Here is a 21,532-nt window from a genome sequence, read left to right on the forward strand (position 1 = left end):
CATCCAGCCGGCTTGGTAATGTGACAATGTTCCTTTCACTCGGGCATCTACACAGCCTGGTAAAATCTAAAAGTCTCAGGAGGCATCCAAGGGTTGGGTCACCTTCTTTTCCTTAGAGGCAGGGGCAAAAAAGAAAATCACTATGTTGAATAAAACTGTCAGGAGCTGATGATACAGATTGTGGCTCATCCTTTCCTGCTCTGTGCATTTGACCATTTGTCTGCGCATCCTCACCAAGACCAAGGAGAGAAACAAAGAGATTTTGTGTGCACAGTTACCATTCCTTGATGACAATACAAAATGATAATAATAGCTAATGTATTTTGAGCATTTACTATGTGCCAAGTACCTTATTAAAGTCATTGGTTGAGGAGAGGGGAGTGGTTGTGCCCACCAGGGGACATTTGGCAATGCCTGGAGATATTTTAATTGTTTTGTCCAGGGGAGAAGAGATCACAGGGAGGGTACTGGCATTTAGTGGATGGAGGCCAGGGATGTGGCTAAACATGGTACAGTGCACAGGACTACTCGCCCACCACAAAGAATTATCCAGCCCCAAAAGACAAGGTTGGTAAACCCTGCTTTAGATGAATTGTCTCAATTAACACTCAAAACCACCCTGGGATATTATTGTCTCCATTTTACAGATTTGGAAACTGAGGCATGGCAAGTTTAGAGGCTTGCTCTAAACCACACAGCTAGTAAGCAACAGAGCAGCTTTCCAGTCCAAGACTGTCTGACTCGGGAGGCCCTAACCTTGGTGGATTGGTAGGAAAGGAACAGATAGTCTTGTATCAGCTGTGGATTTTTCTGATTACATAACAGAGAATTGCTGTCATAGGGCCCTAGTGTTCATCACTGGTACCTCTAGGAACTTGGAGGCAGGTGACTCCTCTTTGCTCATAATGTGAACTCTGTGAGTATACTCACTGCTCTTTGCCATCTTTCCAACTAAAACGGTCTGAAATTGTATAATTTTTATGAAGATAATATTGACTCATAATTAGCAATAGCTCTAGTTAATGAAAATACTTATAAAGCAGCTTGTGAATAGTTCTCCAAAATAATAAGAGTATTAGCAAAATAATGAAATATTAAGTTCAGCCTTCCCTCATTCTGTGGGATTTTTCTTCAGCCTTGCATCTCAGTGGGCAGAATGTATCCCAAGTCATGTGAAATTCATGAAACAACTTTATAGTCCTTATCAGCTGTCATTTTCCGTATTTCACAAGAATTGAACTTTTAAGTATGTCTCGGTGCAGTGCAATAGTAACACACTCAGCAATAAGACATTTTACGTGGTTGTAATTGTATTTTATATGTCAGGGCTCCCTTCAAAATTCCCCAGTCTGTCATTGGTAGACTCTACCGAAAATCATCCATTTTCCATGAGGCTGAAACAGGTTCCGTAGTTAATGGACCAATGTAAAACATACCAGAAATATTAGCATGTGTGTTCTGTTTTTCCCCCTTCTCAGTGGGTTACTCTTCTTTTGCATTCCTGCTTCTTGTCATGATCAGATTTTTGGTTTATTGGCTTATTATCACATTTGACTTGATAGTTTCCATCCCATACGTCTTATGACACTGTCAGCTATCTGTAGCAAAAGAGAACAGGGATCTTGAGGGTCATTCAGTCCCCCAAACTGTGTCTGAAACATTACCATCCCTGCTTCAGTGCCCAGGCTTTATACAACTGCTCCAAAGTCACTGCAAACTGCTTAGACTCAGTGAAAGGAAAATGAGGAGGAAGAGGAAAAGACCATAGGAAATTCATAAAGAGGAGAAGGAAATCCTTAAATAACTGAACTGTGGTTGTTTTTTTAGCTATACTACTTTTTAATGAAGAGTACATTAGAATATGTAAATTGATGTAGCCGCTACGGGAAACAGCATGGAGATTCCTCAAAAAAACTAAAGATAGGACTACCGTGTGATCCAGCGATCTCACTCCTGGGTATATATCCAGAAAAAAGTGAAAACACAAATTTCAAAAGATACATGCACCCTAGTGTTCTTTGGAGCACTATTTATAGTAGCCAAGATATGGAAGTAACCTAAGTGTCCATCAACAGATGAGTGGATAAACAAGATGTAGTATGTGCATATTATACCATAAAAAAATAGAATATTAACCATAAAAAAGAAGGAAATTCTGCCATTTACAGCACTGTGGATGGATCTGGAGATTATTATGCTTAATGAAATAAGTCAGGCAGAGAAAGACAAGTATTGTATGGTATCACTTATATGTAGAATTTTTAAAAATTATACAAATGAATATATATGCAAAACAGAAACAGACTCACAGACATGGAAAACAAACTAGGGGTTACCAAAGAGGAGAGGGAAGAGGGGAGGGCCAAATTAGGGGTATGAGATTAAGAGATACAAACTACTATGTATAAAATAGATAAGTAATAAGGATGTATTGTATAGCATGGGGAATTATAACCATTATCTTATAATACTTTTTATGGAATATAATCTGTAAAAATATTGACTCACTATGCTGTGCCCCTGAAACTCATATAGTATTGTAAATCAACTATGCTTCAATACAAAAGAGTGTATTACTTTAACAAAATAATTCAATTTACTGGGTGGCCTCTTACTCAAACCTAAAATTAACATTAAACCACATCATTAAACAAGATATAAATTCATATATTAAAATTAAGATATTTGACCTTTCAGATTTCAGGGAGAAAATGATAACAAATCTAAGTTAAAAACCTCAAAATAACTTTGTCTCTCCCTCCCACCGCCACTCCACCCCTCCACCCCTCCGATCCATACTGAACACTACAGGGAGAGTTATTTTGCTAAAATAAAAATATGCTAATTTCAAGGTCCATCTCAAAAACCTTCAGTGACTATCACTATTACCTAAAAATAATGCTCCAATGCCTTAACATGGCATTCCAAACCTTCTCGATTTGGCTGTAATTTAGCTTTCTAGCTTTATTTCTTGCCAATTCTCCTTTTTATTTCTCTCATCACCCTAGAAGCTTTCATTCCAGGCATAGCAGGAACTTTCAGGGTTCATAAAACACGAGTGCTATTGTCAGGCCCTTTGCCTAAATGCTCCCCATCATTTCACCACCCAACACAGCCCATTCTACCAGGCCCATCCTAAATGGTACCTTCCTCCTGTTTCCTTAGCATGTTGTTCGTTTCTCAACACTAGACTCCTTTAAAACAGCCAATGGATATTTTTGTCACTTGCATAGATGCTTGTAACACACACTAGCTTCTGGGCTCAGATTTTATCTGTCTTATAGACTCATGCCCATAAATGGGGACAAAGAAATGCTTGATTTGAGTGATGTGAACCTAGGGAGTGTGCCTTTGGCACTAATTTGCCTTGGGAAGCTGAGAATCATAGCTACACTGGCCACTCTTTACGTGTGGAGTATTTTGAAGGTGTTTAGGCAGAAGCAGTGTGAAAAATATACCCTGAATAGGTCAATCCCTCCGATAACTGTGAGGACTGATTAATTTACAGTCAGGTGTATATCAGGTCAATAGCATTTCCCACATCCCTCAACCCCAACTATCTGTCCCACCTTTAAACTGTAGATGGTTCTGAAAAAGCAGAAAAGAAATTTTCCCACTTTTGTTTTCCCAGAAAGGCTACTTCCTTTCAGTAATTCCAGTCATGCAGTAATTATTATATTGGCACACAGATTTTGGATTCAGTGCCGTACAATTTTCATTATAATTTGCAAAAACCTGGCAATTTAGCAATGTCTTTACTCGTGGTGGAATGGCACATAACCAGTGATACAAACATTTGGCCTCAACAAAGCCCACTTGGGTATATTGTACTGAGAGATTTGTAAACATAAAAATTTTAGCTCTTTGGATCCTTTCTGAACAAGCGGACACCACATTCCTTCAGGCTCCTACTCTTGCTTCTTCCTTAAAGACTCCCTAGGCCCTGAAAAAGGAATAGTAGAAATTGCTTTCCTGACTCAAAAATTAAGGAGGAATGAGCAACAGCTAAGATCACAGGGCCCGCCCTCTAGAAACAGCCTAGAGACAAGACATGTCAATGACCTTGGGACAAGAGTCAGGAGGGCCACCATCCCAGGTACCAAGCAGAATCATAAATGTATGAACAGGCTGGTGGGTGGGAAGTGTGGTTACCATTGGAATACAAGAGCTCATGGTTCTTTTAAAATGACATACTCTACCAGGCGACAGTTGTTGGGTAAGAATGAACAGTGCGTTGTTGCCCAAAATTTCCAATTTTCCAAGAGAAGTTGAAAATTTAGATCTGGGGTGAGGGGGGAATCTCCCTATTGGGAAACTAATTGAAATTCATTTTCAAACATCATGTAGGTCCTAGAAAAATCAATCTGCAGTCTGGATGTGGCCCGAGGCCAATGGTTTACAATTCTCGTCAAATCTTGTCTTGAGACCATTTAGCCCTACTCCTTCATTTTACAGACAGTTATGCTGCAGGTGAGATTGATTGTACACAGCTGGTTGGAAACAAAAAGATGACTAGAACTAAAGCTCTCTGACTGCCAATCCCCATCTCACCCACCTTGGATCTGACACATTGGAATGTAAGGACTGAACCAGCCTGGAGGGCTCTTGCCTGCTTCACAACATGGGTTCCAGGCTCGCTTGAGTTTGATGGAAACGGGAGGAAAGATCCATTTCAAATCTCTCTAGTGTCTCTGAAACTGCCTGGACCAGTGCTTCCTTAATATGGCAGATCACCAGATACACCTGAGGAGCCTTGCAAATTACAGATTTCCAGGTCCCAACCTCGAACTAAGCAATCTGAGGCTCCAGGTACATGTATATTTGTAACAAGCCCCACCAGTGATTCTCAGTGATTCTAGAGCTCTAGGCTGGGGAGCCAACACGGGCCAGACCAGGAATTCCAGATGAAGCCAATTTCCAGGCTCTGGTCCTTGACCATGGAGCTGAGCAGCTCTTCCAGGGAGAGACTACATGTTAAGTTTTTTCCACACTGAGAAAAGTGTTCTTTTCCAGTTTCCTAGATTCTTGTTTTTTTTTTACATTTTTAGGGGAAAAAAAGAAGAAAGAAAAGCTAACTCTGTTGTGGTAACACTTTTGGTTTTCAATAGTACTGCTGGGTGTGGGATATTTTTATTCGGGAATGCAACTGAACAGCTGCAATGAACTACTTAATTAAATTAAATCATGGATGATAAATTCCTCATAAATTATACTTACACATTTTATAATTTTAATAGTCCTTTTTTATACTATAATCTGTAAACATTTAAGGAGAAGCTATGAATTAGATTTCAAAATAGATGAGTAATTTTAGACTGTGACATCCATTTTCATAGCATTCCAGTTCATTTTAGGGGACAATTAGTAGCACTTGTAAAAAATGTACCTAATTGCTAGGCTAAATCAAACTCTGAAGTACTTGGATGTTTTTACCCTCATCAGTCCTATTTTTTCCCACAGTGACCAAAATAATAAGGGAATAGAGGTAAAAAAAAAATTCTAAAAGCAAAATTCTTATCATAAACCTAACTCTCATTTTGAAATCAGCCCAGATTTGCTTAGGCCAATAACTCATTTCTAGGTCTCATAAATCACTTGTTATTTTGACCCTGATTGCAGACAGGGCCACAATATTTCCTGATCGAGTCTTTTTATATGAAGTTCAAATGATTTGCTTACATGGTGTGGGGGCTTCACTTGTCTTCAAGTGCCCAGATTAAAACTCAAATTTCATTGGTGGTGGTGGTGGTGGTGATGATGACGATGCTGCTGCTAAGTCATCATCCGTCAGTACAGTAAGCACTCTGACTTGTCTTGTCCAGGCACTGGCTGTTTGCCAGCTGTCAAGGCATATGGCCCAGTAACAGATTTAAAAAATGCCTATACGTGTTTCCTCCTTTCTTTGGGAACATGGTGCCCTTGAGTAATTTTTATAAGCTGAGTTAGCCTGGTCCTAAGAGGAAGAAATCAGTTTAGCTTCTTATACCATGCCCAGAATTTAAAAACATAGAAAATCTCAAGGCGGGATGGGGGTGGGTATAGCTCAGTGGTACAGTACACACCTAGTATGCACAAAGTCCTGGGTTCAATTCCCAATAACTCTCCTTAAAAAAATTGACAAATAAACCTAAAATTACCTCCCATTTAAAAAAATAATTGAAAACAAAAAGGAGAAATTTAAAAAAACATAAATACAATGGAAAACCTCAAGAATAGCAATAGTTGTTCTATTCCACCCACTGCCTACTACACTACTTGCAGATAGTTTTTTTTTCTTTTTTTTTAGTTTTTTTGGTGGGGGTAATTAGATTTATTTGTTTATTTATTTATTTAATGGAGGTACTGGGGATTGAGCCCAGGACCTCATGCATGCGAAACACTAGCTCTACCACTGAGCTATACCTTCCTCCCAGCAGAGAGCTTTGAACAAATCTCTGAAGCACCAATCAGGTCTAACACTATCTTAATCTTGCACAGATATTTCCTGAGTTGATTCTTCATTCCTGATTAGTTTTCTGGTTATTATAGTGAAATTCTGTATTTACCGAGTTTAAAAATCCCACACTTATTTTCAGGATAATTGCAACGGGGCAGGACCCTTGGGTCAACACAAACTGTTAGAAAAAGCAAATGGAGAGGACGTGGGCCTCCAAAAGGGTCAGGTACCACCCAGCCTCAGCCTGCTGCATCATGGGACAGTGGTCCCCGTGTGGCTAGATCTAGCTTTTTAAGAGAAGTTGGCATTGCAATTTTTATATGAGGTCTCAATGTTTAAACTGATTTAAAACAATTTAAAATACTATGCAGGTTAAACAAGACACTTCTGTGGGACACTTCTAGCTGATACACTGCCAGCGTGCAAACTCTATGTTGTAAGAACCATTGCTCTGCGGGTTTATAGTCTTAACACTAAATCAGTTTAGAGCTTTCATCCTGAATAGCTTTTATGTAACAGAGGTATATAAATAATGCCTACTATGTGCCAAGCACTGTTCTAGATATTGGAGATGCAGCAGTGAACTAAACAAAGTGATGCTTACATTCTAGCAGGTATTCATATCTATAAAATTCACAAAGGATGAGACAAGAAAACATGAGGAACTGGCGGATGAAAACAATCTCAATGAAATTTAGAACTAGATGATTTTAACAGATATTTCAATATGTCATATGGAGTTTAATAAAATTAAAACTTCAGAAGCAGGCTACTTCTTGGAAAATGCAGCCACGTTTCCAACCTCCTATCAGAATAAAGTTGTTTCTTGATATAACAGATATTTGTTGAGTTACTACTTTGTGCCAAGTGCCTTGCTAGACAGAATACAATGGTGAACAAGAAAAACATGATTTTAGCCATCTACATTCAAGAGCAAGAAGCAGAAAATAAATCAGAAAAAAATATAAATAAATAATAATAATGACAAATCATGATAAATACTGTGTAAAGACTAATATAGAGACTAATGATCCAAATGAGAATCCTAGTTTAAATAGGATGGTCCGGAAAGTTCTGCCTGAGGAAGTGACATTTAAGGTGAGGTCTAACAAATAAGAAGAGGGAGTCACTTGAAAGAAGGGAATAGGATGGAGGAAAGATTTCTAAACAGTGGAAACAGCATGTGCAAACGTCCTGAGGCCTGAAAGATCTTACTTAAGGAATTGATGTCTCATGGGGCTAGAAAATCATGGGCTGAGTCTGCAGGGACAATCAAGGCCATGAATCCGCAGTAAGAACTTTGAGTTTGCCCTAAAAGCAAAGGAAATGACTACAGAGTTTTAGTCAGGGGAGTGATATAATTTGATTATACTTTTTGAAAATCACCCTGGCCATTGTGTGTGGAAAAAACACACAGGAGCCAGGCAAGCATTAACACAGGGAGGTAAATTAGGAGGCGGCTGTAAGCAATCGAATCAGGTAGAGCTGGTGGTTGATTGCCCTAGGAGAGTGGCACTGGAGACAGAAAGAAGGGCAAAAGTTTCACATTTTGATTAGGGGGTTTCCCCCCAGGTCCCATGACTCTCTCTGTTTGCCTAGTCTTCTCATTCTTTTCTTGGGAAATAAAAAATCACAAGATTTAAAGTCAACTGTGGCTTCTGAGATGAAAAGTCAGTGCAGGAAATGGACAGTCCTTTCCAGCCTGGTAATAATAACTCTGTGAACTGACTTTCATTGAGTTTAAATCCACAAAGATAAAAATCAGGGGCATGATCCTGTCTGCTAAGTATCTCTCTTAATGCCAAAAACTTGGGTCACTAGGAGTTCTTTCTTCGGATTCTGAAAGATAGACAGCGTAATTGCCCCTCTTATCAAAATACTTTGCATGTTTGTTTTATTACTTACTTGCTTTAGAAAAAAAAATCTGACACCATAGTTGCAGGAGAAACTTTACTGTGACTCTTAACCAGATAAAACTAATGAGGAGTTAGTTGCGGAGAGAGATTGAGTCCAACACACTGACTAGCTCCGTGACTTGAGATTCCTGTGGTTTACTTCTGCCCCTGTGTAGTAAGAACTCAGGGAAGCCAGCCTGGGCCCAGTGCGGCAGTGTTAGCCTGGGCCCAGTGCGGCAGTGTTTGCAACAAGCGTGGCTTGAAAATCAAGCACGTTTGAAGAGGAAAATCAAAGTAAATATCTGATGTTTTTGCTCCAAAGAGATGAGCAAGGAGAGGAGAGTAGAAGATGGGGCAGGAGCTCTCAGCCTAGAGTCTGGGCCCTCTGAAGGAGATGTTCTCTTAAACCCCTTTATTCCGTCTCCCAATTCAAGTAGTGCAGTTCCAGCTTGATTCTGATCATTTCATGTCTTCTGTGACCCTTCCCAGCATGGGTTTGGACTAGGGAGAAGCAAAATTGGAGAACATCTATGCAAGAGAAAGAGGCAGATATACCAGGGTTGCCGTATTTGAAGATCCTCAACTGTTAACATTCCAAGTAAAAAAGGAATTAAGAAAAAGTCATAAAATGCATGAAGAGTTTAGTCTATCTTACTACCCCTGATTTTGTGTTGAAGGGATGCCCAGGATTTTCAAAGAACACAATTCCTTTAGCTCATCTCTGGAATCATTTTCCCTAAATCCCTTTTCTCCATCCAATCCTAACTCAGATAAACACTAGCATCAGCCGTGTTGACAACCTGCTTACAGTTGTAAATGATTAAACGCTTAATCCAGGGAATCAGTGCTAGTGGAGGGTTATTCTAGTAGCAGATGAAACAGAGGGTTTGTGGCCAACTCAGGAATTCAGTCTGGATGTCCAAGTGTTTTAAAATTCTTGGGAAACTTGCAAGGTCTAAATCAAGGGCTTTGTCCTAAGTGTTGCCTTTGTGGACAGGTTGTAGCCTAAGAATGATTATGGCAAACATACATGGTGCCTATCAAGTGTCAGGTAGTGTCCTAAGAGCTTTACTTGTTTTATGTCATTTAATTCCCACAATGACCCGCCAAGGTCACCCAGCTAGTGAGTGAGTGGCATGGAACCTCACTTACTTACGCAGCCTGGCTCTTAACATCCCTCCTCCCACCCTCTAAGCCCTTATCCCTGCCCTCTACCCCCCTACCTGCTCCCTGCTTTACTGATATGTGTCTTAAGTCCCGATGGGTATTCTTGTAGGATTCTTCCCTCTCCTTTCCAGCTCACCTGTTAAACATTTGGGTTTAGGTAGAAAGGATAAAGTAGAAAAGGGGTGGTGAGAATAGTATTGATCACAAAATCTAACATGTAGGGGACCAGATGTCAGGCACGGTGCTGAGAAATCCACATTTAAGACTTACAACAATTCTAAGAGATAAATTAACTATCAGCGTCTAATCTAGAGGTGAGGGAGCTGAGACACAGAGAAGTTCGGTGACATCCCCAAATCACACAACAGGAAGAAATAGAACTGAGATTTGAAGTCAGGCTTACCTGCTTGGGAGTATGAGCTGTAAGCCTCTGAGCCCGCGAGCTATGCAGCCTGTCAGGACTCTTACCATCTGTTTCCTCTCTGGTCTTTAGCCAAGAAGACAAGACGGTTCGCTGCTGTAGTGGAAACCATGGTAGACTTCCCAGGTCCCTGCTGCAGGGACACGCACTCCCCCAGCTGCTGGAAGCATTGGCTGCTGCTGAGTGCTCTCCAGGGACAGCCTTGGTGGGAGAGAGCCACCTTGGCCAACATCATGCCCCTTCCCAGGGCAACACACATATAATGACTACAAATCTCAAAGTCAATTTTCCCTGCCAAGAGTCCCTGTGCTCCCTCCCAACCCCTAACTCCAAAATCCCATAATGCCTACCCATCATGTGCTAGAGAAGGGGGAGGGCAACTGAAGTTGACTGTGTTCTTTCACCACGCAAGGCACCGTAGTGGACATCCTATGCAGATGACCTACAAGCCCAAAAGGAATCAAGTAAAATACTACTTCCTTTTTATAGACGTAGACAGCAAGGCTTAGAGTGAAGTGAGTTGTTTTGTGATCACAAAGTTAACGAGGAGAGAAATCAGATTTCTGGTTACCAAAGCTTAGAAAGTACGGTAGGCTGAATGATGGTCTGCTCCAAAGCTGTCCCATCCCTGGATCCTGTGCTTATGATACCTTCCACAACAAGAGGGACTCTGCAGATGTGATCCAATTAAGGCTCTTGAGACGAGGTGAGAGCCAGGATTGTCCATGTGAGCCCAACGTCATCACAAGGGTCCTTAAGAGAGGCAGGCAGGAGGGTCAGAGTCTAAGAGGGAAAGGTAATGATAGAAACAGAGAATCTAAAACCAGGAGTCAAAAAATCTGGGTAGCTTCTAGAAGCTGGAAAAGGCAAAGAAATGAGTTCTCCCTTAGAGTCTCTAGAAGGAAGGCTGGCCTTCCAAGCCATTTTGGATTTCTGACCTCTATAACAGTGAGGTTGATCTGTGTTGTTTTAAACCACCATTTGTGGTGACTTGTTACAGCAGTGATAGGAAACTAATACATTTCGGTTTTTCCCCCTGTCACCAACTTGCCCTTTTGCATGTATGTTTTGCTCTCGTCCCGTCCCACTCTTCCCCTGGAGTGACATTAAGCCTGCTCTTTCTTCCGTTGTGGGGACATGAGAAGAGGGATGATGGAGGCCGCTCCTCTGACAGTCTTCTCTTCAGTGGGGCTGGTCGCTGTTGGCCAGACGCTGGTGGTGTCTGCACGTCAGCCCTCCCCAGGGTGGAGGTGGGGACGCAGGACTGAGGAAGGGGAAACTCCTATTATGACTTCTTTTAGTGGAACCCTACTGTGTTTACCCTTTGGGGACAAGCCGGTCTCCTTTAACTTCGGGTTGCTTCATTGCTGCTTCTCCCAGTCTTCCCATCCCTTGTCTCTGAGATCAGAGCAAAGCTCTTTGAGAAGTCTAGAGGAACTTGAAAGGAAAAACAGGGGCAAATATGACATCTTCATTCCTCCTTTAAGATCAAAGCGTTTCATAACTGCTAAGAGTTAATTGGGTTTTGATTTCTTAGGTTGGGGTTTGGGGTAGGCTGGGGATAGAGGCAGTCCTGGCTGGTTGGAACAGAAAAGAGCCTTTATTGAGTCTTCGCTCAGTGTTAGTGTGATTCCTGTCCTATCAAGGAGAAAAACGAAGGCCCTTAATCAGGATCACAAGCTACAAAGTGGCAGAAGAGGCATCAAGCCCCCGTGTGTCCTGTTCCAAAGCCCTTACGCTCCTTCTTTATGTGCTGCCCTTCCTGTAAGATTTGCATTTTAAGAATGAAACAATTGCAGCTTCTCTTTCTTTCCCAATATCACATCCATAGCCACAAAATGCAGTGCCACTTTTACTTGTTGTTTTTTTTAAACCATTTTCCTACCTTCTACTCTGGATGAGTCCTCCACGGCCTCTCTGTCCCATGTCTCTACAGCCCACATCAGCTCTCACTTCCCCTGGATCACAACACTGTTCTCCTGACAAGGGGTTTTACCTCCTGAAAGTCTCACTAGCACCTCGGGCTCCTGCATGAAGCACCAGCCTTGTGTAGATCTCCTGTTCTCAAATTTCTGAAACTGCGATGTTTGCGACCCACTTGTCCTGAAGCTATAGTGAGTGTTTGTTCTCCAGACTCCTATTTAAGAAAATGCAGACTTGTTAAAGTACAGAATTACTGGGCTGGCAGATACTTTGGAGGATGCCCATTTTACAGATGAAGAAACAGAGGCCCAAGATCAGACAGTTAGTTTAGTGGTCACGTCTACTCCTTGAGTCAATAACAGGGTTCTACACGCTGCTCTACACTTGCAGTCATTGGTGGGGTTACTTATTGATAAAGTGCACAGACTCTGGATCCAGACCGCCGAAGGTTCAAAGCCAGCCTCTGCCACTTGTTAACTGTGACCATGGACAAGTTTCTTAACATCTCTGTGCTTAATGTATAAGCCGGGAATCAGTACCAACTTCTTAGGGTTGATGTGAGAATTAAATGATCTAATATGTGTGATTGTCCCCAGTGATTGTTCAACAAGGATTCATTATCTCATCTAATGGACTGAAGGTTTTAATGAAACAGAATTACTAAACTTTTCTGCAGTGGTTCAGAGACTTCCAGATATAAGTGGGTGTTACAGCAGGGTAGGGAAGAGCCATTATGAAAATGAATTGTCGAGGTTCTGGCCCTTCTTGGCTTCAAGACTTTGGGAAATTATTTAACTTCTTTGTGCCTCAGTGTCCTCATCTCTAAAATGAGGAAAATGAAAGTATTGCCCAGTAAGTTTTTTTGGGGAAATTAAACAAGGTAATCTAAGCTCAGCTCCTGAGACATAAAGGCTTCATACTTGTTAGCTCTTATTATTATATGTAATATTATTATATATCTTATTATATGTGTTTATACATTACTGTACAAGCAATGTGGACTTCCTTCTGTAGCTTTTAGTCTAGACATTAGTAAGTCATGCAGAAGAATTACTTAGTATTTATAAAGCTTTGCATTTACAAAATCATTTGTAATCACTGCATTACTTGACCAATTAATGTGCATTGCTCAAAATAGCCCTGGGAAGTTATCTGAGGTTCTCTGTATTTATGGTAAGTCTTAGAAACTCAAGGTCATACAGAGAGTTGACGGAAGAATTAACAAAGAAATCTGCAATTTGTCTGCCTATTACTTACTCGCTGAAACTTGCTTCTTTTCTACCTATTCTGATAATCTATCTCCTATCAAAACAGAGTGTTTGGTTAGCTGGGTATCAATGGGCGACTTGACTGCACAGGTGCTTTGAGGAACTCCATCCAGAAGACTTCTAAATCTGCTTACATCCTTGCTAAGAGGAAACATGGCTCCCGTGGAGACTGAGGGCGGGAGGTGGGTGAAAAGCTCTTGTCTGGGACTTACAGGTAAAAGCTGGGAAGTTAGGCTAAGGAACACAGGATTCTGAAAATGTCCTAAAGAGAGCAACAGAAAATAACTTCTAGGGATGAGATCAAGGGGAAAGAATGATTTTGAAAAATGGCTGTGCATATCCGGAGAATTGCTGTATCAAATTATAAACCATGTGTCCTGAGCTGTTCCTGTGTTCACATACCTTCCCAAGGACAGAAGCACCTGGCAGGAGAACCAGCCACAAGCAGGTTTCTGGAGGCTGGAGCCAACCTTTCAGAGGAAAACAAAAGGAGTCTAACCCAGGAGCAGCACCAGTAACCAGCCCCACCCCCACCCCACCTGCGGGTCTAAGGACACCTCCCAACAGTCTGGCCTGGGGCTGTAACTCCACCTCCTTACAGCCCAATAGGTCCCTTCACAGGCAAATGCACCTGATAGGAATCAGGAGTTAGTTTTATATCCTGAACTCCTTGCTCACCTTTCCGGGCAGATGAGCCCATTTCCCCTACTAATGTCCCACGTGCAAATGGATAGTCTTTTACACAATAGCTCTGAACCTGGCAGCAAAACCCAGAAAACAAAAAGCTGGTTGTGAATCAAATTGTATGCATATGCATAGCTGTATGTGCAAACTGAACCATTTAAAATACAATAGGAGACAATGGGGGAGGGTGTAGCTCAGTGGTAGAGTGTGTGTTTAGCTTGCAGGAGGTCCTAGGTTCAATCCCCAGTTCCTCCATTCAAAACTAACTAAATAAACCGAATTACCTCCCCCATCAAATAAAATAAAATAAAATAGGAGAGCTTGCTGCTCCAAGGAATCCCCTCTTGAAATGAAAGAATTAGGTTCACCTTTTTTTTAAAAAAAGAATGAATTTTTGCCTCTTGTTTCTAAAAGTAAAACATACCTTTACCCTGCAAATGTTCTCCTTTTAAAAGATAGTAAAAACAGTGAATAATTGTTGCAAAACAATAACACTGATTTGTCAATACCCTTCTTTCTTGACTTCTGACCTTAAAACAAGGCCCTACATACAGTAAAAGGTCTCCTGTGGACTTTATTATAAAACAGGTTTATTTACATAACACAGCAGAGTTTCAGGAAACTCACTCCAAGGACACTTTTTCATTCCAACTAAAGCCAGGAGTTTGGAAGGATATACAGCCAGCCCAGTGACTTTGTAGAGAAATTCTAAAGACCTGACTACAAAACAGCACTCCTGTAATTCTTGGCGCGGGTAGGAGGATGGAGGGATGGGGGCTTTCAATTTGGCCTCATCTCTTTCCCCACAGTTTTGAATTGCTCCATACCAGCTGAACAGAATTCAAATTCCATACGTAAAATGTGACCTCACTTTTCATCATGCTGTCACACATTGCTTCCAAGTACGTGGGTTCCTCCTGGTGTGATGACTTATGAAAATGTGCCCATTGTCTATGAAGTCAATCCATCAAACCAAATACCAGCCCTACGGAAGGATGAGCTGCCTATGCCCAACCCTGAAAGTCAACAACCAGGCAGGAAAAGTGAGGGGCGGGTATTCGAATGTCAAGGTCCTCTGTTTTGAATACCCAGTGTCCCCATTTTAAATTTGAGAGGCATCAGCAAAGAGCATCCTGGCATGTCTTAATAGTTACCAAGGGATGAAGGGTGATTAGACAGATGCTGGTACCCAGCTGTTCCCCAGCTAAACTGAGGTCAGAACAAGAAATAACACTTTAGACCAGTAAAGGGGAGGGCAGGTCATTTAGATACAATAGAAAGTATTTAGGAACTAGAGACTTTCACAGAGAAGGTGTTCAACACAGATCAGATTGAATGCTTGAATGTTATATGAATGAATGGATGAATGAGGTTGTAGAATCTGACGTATTGGATTCACTCCTTAAATGAATCTGAGGGATGAGTACATGTGACCTTGATGAGCAGTCATACCCATTAGTTCCTTAAATCCCTGAGATGTTACAGTCCCACAGACTTTTGAGGGTCTCCTCTCTGCCAGGCACTGTGAATTCATCTGAGGAGCTTCAGGCTAGTGGAAGAGAATGAGTCTTAAACAGAGAATCCTACTAACTAGGGAGGCATTTATGAGGGGAAGCCACATAGACTTTTTAATGCAAAATATGAAATTCTGCTTCCGAATGCAACCCGTGGATTGATTGAATACATGTGTTTATTGACATTTTTAAATTAATTAATTCAGTCATCAAATATTGAGTACCCACTCTATTCCAGGCACATCTGAGACACTGGAAATATGGTAGGACATACAACAGACAATGCCTGCCCTCCAGGGGAAGAGAGCAGACAATAAACAGACAAATATATAATGTGTCAGGTGAGGATAATACTGTGAGAAAAATTAAGCAAGGTAAGGCTTATAGAGAGAGGCATAGTAGGGTGTTCATTTATACAGGCTAATCAGGAATAGCACCCTAATATAGTGGCATTTGAGCAGGTAAGACATTAGAGAAGCAAGGGAGCCAACCATGCTGCTATATGGGAGAAAAGCATTCTGGGAGCGGGAACAGCACGTGCAAAGGCCCTGAGGTTGGAATGAACTTAAAGGGTTCTATGTGTGGTGGCAAGGAAGCCAATGCTGATGGAACAAAGTAAGTTTAGGGAGAGTGGGAAAAGATGCGGTCAAAGACACAGCAAAGCCAGATCTTATAGCACCTTTTATCTGTGTAAGAGAAAACCATTGGCAAAGGGGGAGGGAAATAGCTCAGTGGTAGAGGGCACACTTAGCATGCGTGGGGTCCTGGGTTCATCCCTGGTACCTCCATTAAAAAAGAAAGAAAGAAAGAAAACCAGTGGAAAGATTTGAACAAGGAAATGATGTGATAAGATTCATGTTTTAAAAGGATGATTCCAGCTGTGTGTGTGGACAAGTAGCTATGGAGAGGCCAGGATGGCAGTAGGGAGCCCAGTCAGGAGGTTATTGTCATAGTGTGGGTGGTAGATGATAGTGTCCTGGACTTGAGATGGTAGGAGCAGGGAGTGGTGAGAAGGGGTTGGATTTTTGATGTATCTTGATGTAGAGTTGACTGAATTTTCTGTGGATTGGATATAGGGTATGCAAGGGGAAAAAAAGAGACAGGGACAATTCCAAGTTTTGGGTCTTAACCAACTGGAAGAACGGACATGCCATTTCCCGAGGAGAGGAAGGTTGTGGTTCCAGAGGAGGGGATCTGCTTTCAGCCAGTTAGGTCTATGGTGCCTGTGGGACATCCGAGTGGAAATGTCAAGTCAGCAGGGGACCACATAAGTCTGGAATTCAAATGAAGATGAGACTGGCAAAATAAATTTGGGAGTTAGAAGCATTTGGATAATATTTAAAGCCATGGGGATGGCTAGGGAGTGAGCATAAACAAAGAAAAGAAGTGGTCCAGGGCCTGGGCCCATGGTTCTCCAGCATGGGGAGATCAGGAAGAGAGCTGATTCTCCTGGTTCAGAAAAGCGGAAGTAATAACGATCTAATTCTTGCCTCAGCAGTGGTAAAACAGTATTTTATATGGTCACAGTAATCTGACCACTAAATACTGATTTAACTAAAAATTGTCCCGAAAGAAAGAAGGACTAGGTCTGTGTGGAGGTATCAAAGTGACATGTGATCATCTTCCAAAGTAGGACTATATCAATATCACAAAATTATAAATCAATAGCAGTATAAAGATGCTTTATGGAAACAGGGAGGTACCTACCAGGAGAAATAACTAAAGAGTACGAAGTGGTTCCTTTGGGGAGTAAGAGTGTGGAGAAGGATAGAAAAGAGCCTGGGATTATTCTTTTCATTCAAACTTTATACCGCAGTGATAATCAAATAGGTAATCAAAATGTGGCATACCATGTAATGGAATATCGTTCATCCACAAAAAGGAATGGGGTACTGATACCTGCTGACACTAAGATAAGCCTTGAACACATTCCGCCCAGTGAAAGAAGTCAAGCCCCAAAGATCATATTGTATGATTCCATTTATATGAACTATCCGGAACAGGCAAATCCACAGAGGCAGAAAGTAGATTCGTGATTGCCAGGGGCTTTAGGAAGGGAGAAATGAGTGCCTGCCAAGAGGTACAGGGTTTCTTTTTGGGGTGATGAAAATATTCTGGAATCAGTTAGTGGTGGTGGTTGCACAACCTTGTGAATATACTACAAACTATGGAATGGTACTCTTTGAAACGGTGAAATTTATGATATGCAAATTAATTTTAAAAATCACATGCTATTTGAAATAAATTATACAAAAGCATGACCTCAATAAAAATTAAAATTAATTAAAAAATAATATTAGACTTAAAACCCTGAATTACCTTTGAAATAGGTAAGGAAGTCTACCTGATTTAAACCTTCCTCTAGGATTCCTATTGTTTCTACCTTGTGATGAAAGTGACAGAAGCCACGAGCCACGGCTGGTCTCAGCCAGAGGCAATTATGTGGACGAAAGTGATGGGGATGACAGAAGATGGTGTCCATGTGATTTTGCTTCCAGATCTCACAAGAGGGAGGCAAACTGATGGATAGGGTCTGCTCTGTAATATGTGGGGGCCAGCAAAAAATGAAAATGCGGGGCCTTTTGTTCAAAAAGAAGGAGAAAATGCTGCTAAAGTTACAAAAAGAAAAAGCTTTTCCCTTTCTTCTGCAGTCTCTCTCTCTACTTCTGGTGTTTTTTTATTTGCTATTTAATGTCTTTCTCAGAAAGAGAAAGTTAAAAATTTACTAGCAGGCGTTTTATCGTTCATCTTTACAACATGCAATGCCAGTTTCGTGGATGCTCTTTGAGCTCTTTAAGCCCTTCTCTGACCAGAGTACCAGGCACTTACTCATTTGGACTCTGTTTTGTTGCTTTTTTCTTTTGTCGTGTTAGTTTTGTCTCTTCAACTAGACTGTAATCTTTGACTCCAAGAATTGTCTCCCATCTCTTTGGTGTCCTTCACAGCCCTTATTACTGCTGTGTCCTTAGTATCTGCTGAATGAATGAAAGAGTAAGTGAATGAAGGAGTATGTGAATGAATAAATGAATCAGAAACTACAGGATGGAAGTCAGAAAACCTGAGTCTACATTGTGGCTTTTCTGTACATAATATTTGACAAGCGGTGAATGTACCTTTTCTGGCCTCAGTTTTTCCATTTATTAAGCTGAGGTATTTTGTGTATTGCTTCAATTCATCCAGGAAAAATGGAATTATTAGTACAGTTCTTAGAATTTCTTGGGAGAAAAGAGCTATAGTAGTATAGTAACTTCACCATACTCTTTCCTCTCAATCCTCACGAGGATGTTTGAGGATGTAGAAATAATATTTAAAGTATTTACTTGTATTCCTTTTAAATTGATGCTATGTCCTTAATGCAAAAATCATCATCATCATCACTGATACTGTAAGTGCAAAAAAGAAAAATTTATCCTGAAGTTTGATGTATCTTGGGAAATAAAAATATGCTCCAAGTTCATGATGCATTACAAGTTTCACTGATTTTTTTCTGTGCATAATGCAGTTCACCAAGTCTATATTCTGCATTGTACCTTTATTTAAGGACTGACTCAGACACGAAATGACTGTAAATTTATTCTTGGCTTGGAAATGGCAAAAAAACCCAAACCAAAACCCACCAACAACACCAAGTTTATGGAAAAATTGGTCTTTCTCTTAGCTTTCAAGGAGAAATAGATGGCTCACTAAAATGTCCCTATTTAAGTGTGACATTTCGATGTCATGTTTAGGTAAGCCTTCCTTCCTGGCCCCACCCCCACCCCCAGCCCAAAACAGAACCTACGTGAACAATGCCAACGCACTCCTGAAATGAATCCTCCAAGAAGGATCTGAGAGTGTATGGGAAATGATGGAGGAAACTCTTATACTTTCTGAGCCCCGATGTCTTGCCGGAGCTGCTATGTGCATTTTTAATTTTTAATCAAAGGACACTGGGGCTCTAAAAGGTTAATTGACTTGCCCTAGGTCAGACAGCTAGGGAGTGGAAGAGTTTGAACCGAAATCTTCTGTCTGTTGGATTAATAGGCTTTCATGTATCCAGCACTTCTCTTTCATTCATAGAAAGGAGGGAAAGGAGGGGGGCTACAAGCACCCATAAGGATTTGGAGCAGAACTCTACATTGACTACCAACAATTGTCAATTTTGTTCCTAAACACAAACCAGGCTACCAGAAACATTAGAAAGTGAAAAACACGAAAAAGTCACAATTGAACCCAGTTGTCATTTCTTTTTATTTTATTCACACAGTTAGAGATGGGGAGGCTGATGTCATAAATGCTCATGCTTCATAAGTTCATGGGAAAATGAAAGTCAAAGTATCTACGCACCAAAATGTCTTTCTGCTCTTTCCTTGGTTCACAGCTGAACGTCATTTCCTGTCTTCTCTGGCCATGTAACTGGAGTCTAGCCAATGGGAGTGGAACAGAAGTGATATGTGCTGCTTCCAATCCAGTTCACAAGCTTCCAAGTGTCCTTCTCCGTCCTGCTGACTGAGATGGAGAGCCCTGAGCCGCCTCAGATGCTGTATGCTGAAGGTGGCAGAACTTCCATCAGCCTGGGTTCCTGAGTAACTGAAGAGTTCCCACCTCCATCCCCTAACCCCCCAGAATGGGAACCATTCTGGACTATCTTGTGAGCAGGAAATAAGCTTCTGTTGTGCTTAGCTCCAGCTTGTATGGGTCTATTTATTACTGCAGCCTATCCTATCCTAATACAGGTCCAAAAAGTTCCTTCTTCCACATCCAGGCAAAGCCCAGCTGCTGTGGTCTTATTCATAAGTACAGGGTTTCCGCACAACTGTAGACCCAAAACAGATAATATGTGGGGAGGGTGTGAGGAGGAAGATGATAGCATTTGGTGATTTTTGTCTTGGCTATCTAGCAGCGAGTTATTCACTGCATTTCATGGAGTAACTGCTGGTGTGCCCCATAATTAGTGGGCTGGGGTTTTAGCCCCAATTGTGCCACGAACCAGCCATTTCTCTTCCCTTCCATCCAAGGAGGTGGTTGAAGAATAAGGTGTCCAAGGCCTCTCCAGTTCTATTAAGCAATGAATCTAACTAATGAACTCATCTACAAAATTGAAACAGACTCCCATAGTAAACAATCTTATAGTTACTGGGGGAAAGGGGGTGGGAAGGGATAAACTTGGGAGATCAAGATTTGCAAATATTAACTACTGTATATAAAAATATATTAAAAAAACAAATTTCTGTCTAGCACAGGGAACTATATTCAATATATTGTAATAACTTTTAATGAAAAAGAATATGAAAATGAATATATTTGTATATATATGCATGACTGTGACATCATGCTATACACCAGAAACTGACACATTGTAATTGACTATATACTTCAATTTAAAAATTAATTAATTTAAGAAAAGAGAGAGGAGTCTAAATTCCAGCACAAGAATTAAAGGTAGCCTGAGAAGAGAGTGGGATTTTGTAGGGCTGATATTCAGCTTGAATGCCCTGGGTTGACAGTTATCCACTCATTCACCGGAACTCATGCGTTAGACATTTTAAATATTACCCTTGGTTATTTCTGCCAGAAGTCAAATTGAGAACTTTCTCAAGCTCCGTTCTTTAGTCAGATGATGTGAAAGGGGAATGAATAAGACCAGAGTGTTCCCAAATTTGAATCTGCGGAGTGCCAGTTCTGAGATGTTAATAGGTGTTGGAAGAAAAGAAATACTGTGTTGAACAGATAGAACCCAGTTGGACGGACATCCACCCCCCATCTCCGTGTGCTGACGCATCTCAAGTCCATGCCCAGTGGCATTCAGCTCCTTTACCATTTTCCACAAGGAATCTCTATTACATGCAGCCATTTTGTGATTTTTTTTTTCAGCCTTTGCTGAAGTTTTCTTGGGAAAAATAAAGGTTTGTCCCCCATATCCATAAAAGGCTGTCTTAAATATTCTCACTAGAGTTACCTCTTTTCCAAGATCTCCTTTTCCTGACCCACGTGGAAGTCTTCTCTATCCTTTCTTCATTCAAATCCAGCTTTTTTGTTTTGGCCCCCAACCTGCAAATTGCATTCAGTAAAAGAAAACTACAGTTAACTGGCCCAGCTCTGTTTTTTCTTAAGCAGGGCACTTACTGACTCATTGCTACCCCAAATCCTTAGTAAATTATTTTTTAAAATTATTTTTATTTGACTTTTTTGGGTGGGGGAAGTAATTTGGCCTATTTATTTATTTACTTATGATTTATTTTTAA

The 21,532-nt window shown here is 41.0% G+C and overlaps 1 non-coding gene across 1 annotated transcript; it reads right to left on the reverse strand.

Annotated features, from left to right (window-relative positions):
• Positions 1-6,334: 6,334 nt before the first annotated feature.
• Positions 6,335-6,407, reverse strand: TRNAA-CGC (transfer RNA alanine (anticodon CGC)). Its single transcript has one exon. It is a non-coding gene; the product is annotated as a tRNA-Ala (tRNA).
• Positions 6,408-21,532: the final 15,125 nt, after the last annotated feature.

Source organism: Camelus bactrianus, chromosome 2 (genome assembly GCF_048773025.1).
Source record: "Camelus bactrianus isolate YW-2024 breed Bactrian camel chromosome 2, ASM4877302v1, whole genome shotgun sequence".
In the NCBI taxonomy this organism is placed as follows: domain Eukaryota; kingdom Metazoa; phylum Chordata; class Mammalia; order Artiodactyla; family Camelidae; genus Camelus; species Camelus bactrianus.